Genomic DNA, 8,286 nt, shown 5'->3' with positions numbered 1-8,286 from the left:
TGCCAGTTGATTTCTTGAAAAGTTTGGAAATCGTTTCAGAACCCCTTTCATCTCGAGCAGGTAGAATTGCAACACAAATGAGGGGAGCAAAATAAAATAATATTGGCGAGAAGTGATCTGCGCAGTCTTGTGAGCTCATTCCTTTGTTTACTCGACGACAACACACTTCGGAGTTGGGATTGAGAACCGAAAGAACGCATGTATCTTCCAGGAAAGCAACCTTGGTTGCTTTCCTAGAAGATACATGCGTTCTTTCGTTCCAGAGAACGTCCGTTCTCTGGAAAGCAACATTGGTTGCTTTCCAGTTAATGTCGAGGGTGATCACCTGCAAAAGTGTTAGGCAGTTAATCGCAAAGACAAGATGGCTTAGCGCTTGATATTACTTCCAGGAAAGCAGCCTTGGTCTTTCCACATCATGTCGAGCGTGATCACCTACAAAACTGTTAGGGAATTAATGGCATAGACAAGATGGCGTAGGTGCTTTATATTACTTCCAGAAAAGCAACGTTGGTCTTTCCAGTTGATTCCGTCAGTGTAATCGCCCGTAAACACCTGTGCATCATATCGACACAATCTTGCCGTTCCCGGTATACATTTTCGCAGTAACTATCGGCAGGTGGACCGCCCTCACTTTCTTATTTTTTTATTTCTTTAGATATACGATACCCACCTCAATAACTATCGGGCATGATTGCCAGCAGTGGAGGGAGTCAAAGTAGCGCGTGCCTGCTTTTCATTTATTCTCTAGTCTCATTTTGAGTTTCGATTGTGCGGTATTGTGTGTTGTATGTCTATTGTACGCTTCTGTGAATTTATGGGGTATGCCAGCTCCAGCTATACCTGACAGGACGTCGCCTTTGGCATCATACCTCATCCAGAGCTGCGGAACTCTATGCCATACTTTTCATTCTGCAGCACATATCGTTCACTTTACTCCACTGAATTGCGTGGTCTTCACTGACTCAACATCTCCGCTGCAAGCGATTGAAAATTCTGGCATACGAGGCTCCTCCGCACCGTTGGTTATGAATGTGTTAATGGCTTGCAAACTTGTCTACGAAGCAGGGCACAGGCTCGTTCCCAAATGGGTTCCAGCCCATTGCGCTTCACAGCGCAGTGGCGCTACCGCTTGAGACAAGTTGCCTCTCCCCACTGCACCCACTGCGGTGCTGTTGAAGATCAAGAGCGCATTCTTCTCCCTTGCCCACACTACCAACCTTCCCGAACCGTATTCTCCGCATCGCTCAACGAGCTAGACTCCCGCCTCCTCTCTCTCTCACCAAATTGCTTGGTCCCTGGCTACATCCAGCATACCAACGCTCTGCCATCAAGGCTCTCTTCACCTTCCTGGACACCATAGGACATTATTTCATTCCTCGCACCACCACCAGCAATGGGGTAGAGTACCGCCCCCGGCGATGAAAATCCTCAGCCATCATCCCGTAATAACGTTGTTGTTGTTGTTAGTTATACTTGCATGGTGCATGAGTGCTGCATAGATACACATGTGTGCTGCATGCTGCAAACCAAGTGTGATACGTAAGCCGTTTTTCTGTGCAGTCTGGTTCTTGCATTTTTGATAATGCTCTTACATGCAGGTCATGAAGCTGGACAAACCTAAGTCGCTTGCTCCTGCGTATTACTCGACGGTATACCAGTTTGAGACTGCTTATCTGCATTGTTCATGAAGATGTGCTCTCGTCAAGATGCTGCATTAATTAATCGAATGCGACTCGATGTGGCTTTTACAGCTTAGTGGCGTCACCGCTTGAGACAATTTGGTTCTCCCAGATTCTATCACTGTGGTGTTCTAGAGGATCTGGAGCACGTTCTTCTTCATTGCCCACACTACCAACCTTCCTGAATCGCACTCTCCGAGTCTCTTACACAGCTGCACTCTCGCCCCTTCTCCCGATCGAAATTGCTTGGTTCCTGGCCCAATCCAGCCCATTTGAACTCCGGCCCATGTAGGACTGTACAGACTAGGTCGAGAACTGGATCCATGGTGTTCAAGAGCACCACAGTGGCAGCAGGTGGGAGAGTCAACTTGTAACGCTACTGAGCTGTAAAGGCCACATCGAGGCGCATTCGGAGGATTAATGCAGTATCTTGACGAGAGATGTTTCGTGGCATGCGGAAAGCGAGCGTTGGATCAACTCTGCTCAACATAGATGGGTGGAGAATGTCGGTTGTCCATTGGCAAGAGGTCAGGTGTGTCACGAGGCGTCGCAGAATGGAACGGCGGTCTCTTCTCAGCAGAGCAATACTGGACCGTGTCCGATACGAGAGTGCTGCTTCTCCGGCGCTGTCGGCCTGCCCGTTCCCCACGACACCACAATGGGCTGGAACCCACTGGAGAACTAGCCTATGGCCCGCTGCGTAGACAGTGTGGTAAGCCAAGACTGTGACTAGGGGTGCGGATGGGCCTCGTATGCCGGAATTTTCAATAGCTTGAAGTGCAAATTTGGAGTCTGTGAAGACCGCCCATTCCCGCGGGGTAAGATGAGCCATGTGTTGTAGAAAGAAAAAGATGGCATAGAGTTCCGCAGCTGTTGAGGATGTTGGACGTGAACGGCGTCGTCCTTGCACTACGCCTTCGGATGGTATGACGAATGCTGAGGCGGACTTGTTGTTGCGGGATGCGCCATCTGTACATGCTGCCGTAAACGTAGAAAACTTATCTACCAGAGCATGAAAATCGGCTCGGAGGACTTGATGGGGGACCTGATCTCTTATTTTCAGAAGGTTCGGAAGGCTTACGAAAGTCGGTGGTACCGGCAGAGACCAGGGGGCTTCCGGCAGTATAATGTCCTTAGCTATGAAGCCAGTGAAAGTCGGGCGTGTCCTCTGCGCTACTCGATAGAAGTCGCTTTCAGGGCGGTATCGAATTTTCCCGAGGAGCGGGTGACGGGGAATGTGAGCACGCAAACGTAGGAAGTGCCGAGCCGTTTCACGTTCACGTAGAACCTCAACCGGGAGTTCACCAGCTTCAGCCAGTACTTGCCGTGTTTCAGCCATTCTTGGGACTCCTAGGCAGCGACGAAGGCTACGAGCAAACAAGGACCGAAGGGCATTTAATGATGTTGTTGATATCCTGTGCAGAATAGGAAGGCTGTAAAGCACAGTCGCCCTCACCAACGCCGCGTGAACTGCGAGCAGGAAACGCTGATCACAGCCCCATCCTGAGTCAGAAAGATGTTAAATTGCGGGGAGGTGGCGTCGCTAGGGTACGCATCACCCGGTGCGGGGGATCTGTGCGTCACCCCCCGCCCAAACCCCATGCCCCATTAACGAATCCGTTTCCCTACCAGGCGATTCACGATAAATAAACATATTACACCACACTCAGAAACAAAAAGTGCCTCGTAGAAGGCTCCTCATGTTGTTTTTTTGGCGTCATCGAGCCGCAGAGAACGGGAGGAAGCGGCAGTATTGGTGCGGCTCGTCACTCCTTCCGTCGCTTCACCCAGTGCGGACCGCACCCCCCGCACCCGCCTAGTGACGCCACTGAGGGAGCCATCGCTGCACTTTAGTTTCAAGGTGTTTAATGTGGCGAGCCCAGCGCAAGTCCGAGTCGATTACCACGCCAAGGAAGCGGTGGAAGCGTACCGGCTCAAGCTTCTTGGCACCAACCCAAAGAGGGAATTTGGTCATAGCTTTGCGCGTGAAAGGGAGCTCGACGCACTTTTCGGGTGAAAGGTCCATCCCAAGGTGCGTGAGGTACGTATACACATTATTTAAAGCGAGCTGCAGGCGGCGCTGTATGGCTGGGCGTGATTTTCCTACTGTCCGAAGGGCGACGTCATCTGCATACACGGAAAACGACACTTTGCAAGGAATTACTGATTGTAGGTCGGCCATCACCACATTAAAGAGTGTCGAACTGAGAATACTTCCTCGGAGGACTTCTTGATGAACAGGATGCTGAGGGCTTTGGCCTCGGAACGTACGGATAGCGACAGTTCGATCCGTAAGGAAGTCTTGAAGCCAGATGAAGAGCCGAATGGATACCCCAAACGAGCGCAAGGCGTGCAGGACACAAATGTGCGAGACGGTATCATATGCGCGCTTGATGTCGAGGAAAACCCACAGGACGATCCGCCGATGGGCACGAGCATGTACACTCTAAGGAAAAAAAAAAAGAGTAAAACGGGGAGTAATCGCAGCTTTGTCGGGTTTGGAGATAGTGACTTATCTCGCGGCCGGTGCAGCCGGTTATCGCCCGCTGATATCGTACACGTGCAGTAGTAGGGGGCGCTGAAGACTGTCATCGATACCCTTAAAAAGGCGGGCGTGTTTGCATTGTGACACTTCCCGGGGGATCCTCGAGCTGGTCACGGATCGTTGGCATCGCAGGGTATGCAAGTATGGTAATAAATTGTTGTTTCTCTGCTATTTGAATGGTTGTTTCGTACTACCTCCGGCGAGGCAAACGGATGCGGAAGGCCCCGAGAGTGGGAGCCCTGTGCCCAGTTGGGCAGGGGCGGTAGTTTTCCTACAATGGCGCCCAACGTTGTGCCCGAGTCCGTTCGGTGGAGGGTTCCCGTATGTCATGTGCCACGTATGTTGGCGGTTTGGGCTGGCAAGTTGTTTTCGGCGTTGCTAATCGTTTTATGTTTGTTCTCTGTGACCAGCTCGTCGCTCCCGGTCAGTTGTAAGCTGCTACGTGGCTGCGACTCTGGAGCAAGACTGGGGCACTCGCAGTTCCCCGGCCCTCCTCTAGTAGGACGCCTGACTTGGTCGCAGTAGTACCCGCAGGGCTCGCGCGGCAGTCCGACGTATCGATGGCGTCTCATCCACGACTCCGCACAGGTTACCGTCCGCAGTGCACGCGCTACTGCTACCTGACGCCGCGTCAGCTGCGCTGGCGGCACGCTCGGAGAGGCCGTTCGCGGGCATCGGCTGCAGCCGAGTTACACGTCATTCCATGACTCCCAGCACGGTTCATGAACGAATTTCTCCTGCCGGATTACGAACGCCGTTTCCGAAAGGAGCTGCATAAGCGTACTCATCCTTGCGACGAGAGCCATGTAGAATTCGTTCGGGCTTCACTTCGGCCGTTCAGTAGGGTTGTTTCCTCTGCGACTGAAGCGCGGAAGGTCGCATCGGCTATCCGTCAGTGCCACTCACGCGTTCGCCCAATTTTCGAGCCCGTCACTTCACCAGCCGGGAAGGATGCCGTAGGAGGTTCGTGCTATACAAGGCGACCTCTTAGCTGAACTCTAATACCATCCCCGCCTACGTCGGATCAGGCGTCAGAACCGCGTTGCATGTGTTCGACGGGGATTAATTTCGGTTGAGCGCCGACATGCAGACGGACTCGCGACCGATACAGTGCTGCCTACAGTATGCTACCTTACAGGCCGTGTAGGTGGCCGCCGAAACGTCGGTCACTAGGACCTAGTGCTCCTGACTCGTCCTGGCATCCAGTTCGCTGTCATTCACACGACCGCGACTTCATAGTGATTAGAGGGTCCAACAACGCCTCTTCGCCAGGAGATTCCTTCTGGTCACTTTCCTGTATTACCTTTCCTTTTTTTATTTTAGGCGTCCCAGCAAACTCGAAATCCAGCAAGTTCTCGCCGCAGGAGGCCCCTACCTCCACGTTCCTCCACCGCGCCAGGATAGAGGCCGCCCGGGCTTCGAGGGTTTGAGATGCCGATGTGGTAGCAGCCCTTGCGATCATCCAAAGACAGACCGGAAACGTTACGGGACACCAAGCAGCAACCTGCAGAGCCGCCAAGAGGAAATGACGTCGTAATCGACATCCCCGACGACGAGATGGACGACCTTCTCTGAAAATATGAACTGAATTGCGTGTGTGATCGCGCCTTGGGATCTCTTTTGTTTTTCAGTGCCGTGACGGCACGTCGAGTTTTTTGGTCGGGGGAGTGTCGGGTTTGGAGATAGTGACTTATCTCGCGGCCGGTGCAGCCGGTTATCGCCCGCTGATATCGTACACGTGCAGTAGTAGGGGGCGCTGACGACTGTCATCGATACCCTTAAAAAGGCGGGCGTGTTTGCATTGTGACACTTCCCGGGGGATCCTCGAGCTGGTCACGGATCGTTGGCATCGCAGGGTATGCGAGTATGGTAATAAATTGTTGTTTCTCTGCTATTTGAATGGTTGTTTCGTACTACCTCCGGCGAGGCAAACGGATGCGGAAGGCCCCGAGAGTGGGAGCCCTGTGCCCAGTTGGGCAGGGGCGGTAGTTTTCCCACAGCTTCTACTCCCCTAGTCTGCGATTACTCCCCATTTTAGTCCCCTAACCCGACGTTTAGTCCCGACATTTACTCCCCAGGACTGCAAATTCTCACTGAACTTCGCGAATGGTATCCTGAATGCAACAGTCTACGTAAATGTGTGCCCATGGTCAATTTGAACGGCATAGGGCTGCATAACTCAGCCAACGTAGCAATTTTCCAGCCACACTGGGTAAGAAACAGCGCATCTTTCTTCGTAAATTGTGCCCTATGTATGGCGCAAGATTTTATATCACTCGATATATCATGGAGGACGGTTTGCTTCAAATTATTTTCATGCATGCACATGAATTATGTACTTGGGACTCTTACAACAGCGCGTGAAATGCAGTCTCCACTCTGTAACATTCATTTACTCCCGAACGGGACTATTTTTTGTTACAATGCATTTAGTCCCCAAAAGGAGTAAAAGTACTCCTTTTTTTTTCTTAGAGTGTAGGACTGTAGAGATTAGGTCGAGAACTGGATCCATGCAGCTTCGGTGGCGACGAAATCCGGTCATTTCTTGAGGGAACGCACGTTGTTTTTCGAGCCACCAGTCGAGGCGATGCAAAACCATTCTCTCCATCAGTTTTCCCATACAGCTTGTCAGGCTCACAGGGCGAAAGGAGGATGGGGCATTTGAGGGCTTGCCTGGTTTCAAGATGGGAACAACCAATGCCTCTTCCAGGTTGGTGGTAAAGATCCTTGTTGCCAAGACGTATTATACACATGAAATCTTTATCTTATATACCTTTAAATAGCGTTGTTGTTGTTGTTTCCACTTTTTCGCTTTCCACTTATACCTCTGCCTCGATGAGGCTTTCACTCTCTCTTACACACGCACAGACAGACAGACAGGCGTCGACAAATATACTCATGGTTGATAGTTTAGCTTCAATATTGAACGTAGTTCTTTCGGTAGCATGTAAGGATGCAAGTGTGGTGAATTCATTTTTTCGAAAACCAAACGGTTGCTCGCTAAGTAAACAGCTATTAAAAAAAAAAAGTGCTCAAGACTAATGCGGATCAGTTTTTCAATAATAAGAGACGTAGGCCTGTCGTTGCCGATCACAGATCCCAACCCTTGTAACTTCGGTTCTTGGGAAAAGACCCCATTCCGGAAGAGGTCATTTGTTATTTCAGATAATGGCTCTACGTCGGACCATATCTACGTCTTAGTCAAGTGACACAGATACCGAAACCTTATCTCTGACGTAAAGAAGAAGAAGAAACAAACAAACGCACAAAAAATTGTTCCTGTAGCTCCAAAAATGCTCTTGGAGCGTTCAATGTTGGCACAAGGTAAAGCCCTAGGAATTTCACCCTCTCCGCCACTCCTACTCACCCTCTCCTAGTGCCACGTATGGCGCATTTATTTAAATTACCCTCTCCCCAGCATCTGCTTGTTACGATCGGATTACAAAAAGAATTTCGCACCTTGTTCGTCCTAAAATAAAACAACGTTGCGCTAACAATACACTTCGATGCTTGGGTAGACGGCCGAAAGCAGGTATGACTAAAAAAATAAAATACAATAAAAGAAGGCGTGGCTAGACGTCGCCTGTAATTTCTATGTCGCCATAGCAGCGCTGGGCAGCTGTTTCGCCATTACCGGAGTGATTCCAAGCAAAGCAATCTTGGCCCACGTGAATTGGTAGCATGTGCAGCAGAATCAAATTCATTTCTGGCAGTTTATTACTAAGGCGGTAAATGTCTACGTCGACATAGCGGTGCTGGGCAGCTGTTTCGCCATTACTGGGCCATTGTCAGCATTGCGCGGGCAGGCGACATAGAGGTAATTACTGGAGTGATTACATGAAAAGCAATCTTGGTCCATGTGAATTGGTAGCATGTGCAGCATAATCAAATTCATTTGTGGCAGGTTATTACTAAGGCGGTTAATTTCGACGTCGACATAGCGGTGCTGGGCAGCTGTTTCGCTATTACTGGGCCATTGTCAGCATTGCGCGGGCAGGCGACGTAGGGGTAATTACTGGAGTGATTACATGAAAAGCAATCTTGGTCCATGTGAATTGGGAA

General features: G+C 50.6%; 1 long non-coding RNA gene across 1 annotated transcript; it reads left to right on the top strand.

Moving 5' to 3' along the window:
- Window positions 1–349: 349 nt before the first annotated feature.
- Window positions 350–6,064, top strand: LOC135375497 (uncharacterized). Its single transcript, XR_010417258.1, has 3 exons — window positions 350–587; window positions 1,599–2,391; window positions 5,548–6,064. It is a non-coding gene; the product is annotated as an uncharacterized LOC135375497 (long non-coding RNA).
- The last annotated feature ends 2,222 nt before the right edge of the window (window positions 6,065–8,286 follow it).

Source organism: Ornithodoros turicata, chromosome 1 (assembly GCF_037126465.1).
Source record: "Ornithodoros turicata isolate Travis chromosome 1, ASM3712646v1, whole genome shotgun sequence".
Classification (NCBI taxonomy): Eukaryota; Metazoa; Arthropoda; class Arachnida; order Ixodida; family Argasidae; genus Ornithodoros; species Ornithodoros turicata.
Note: the sequence above shows the minus strand (reverse complement) of the source record. Positions and strands in the feature narration are given on the sequence as shown.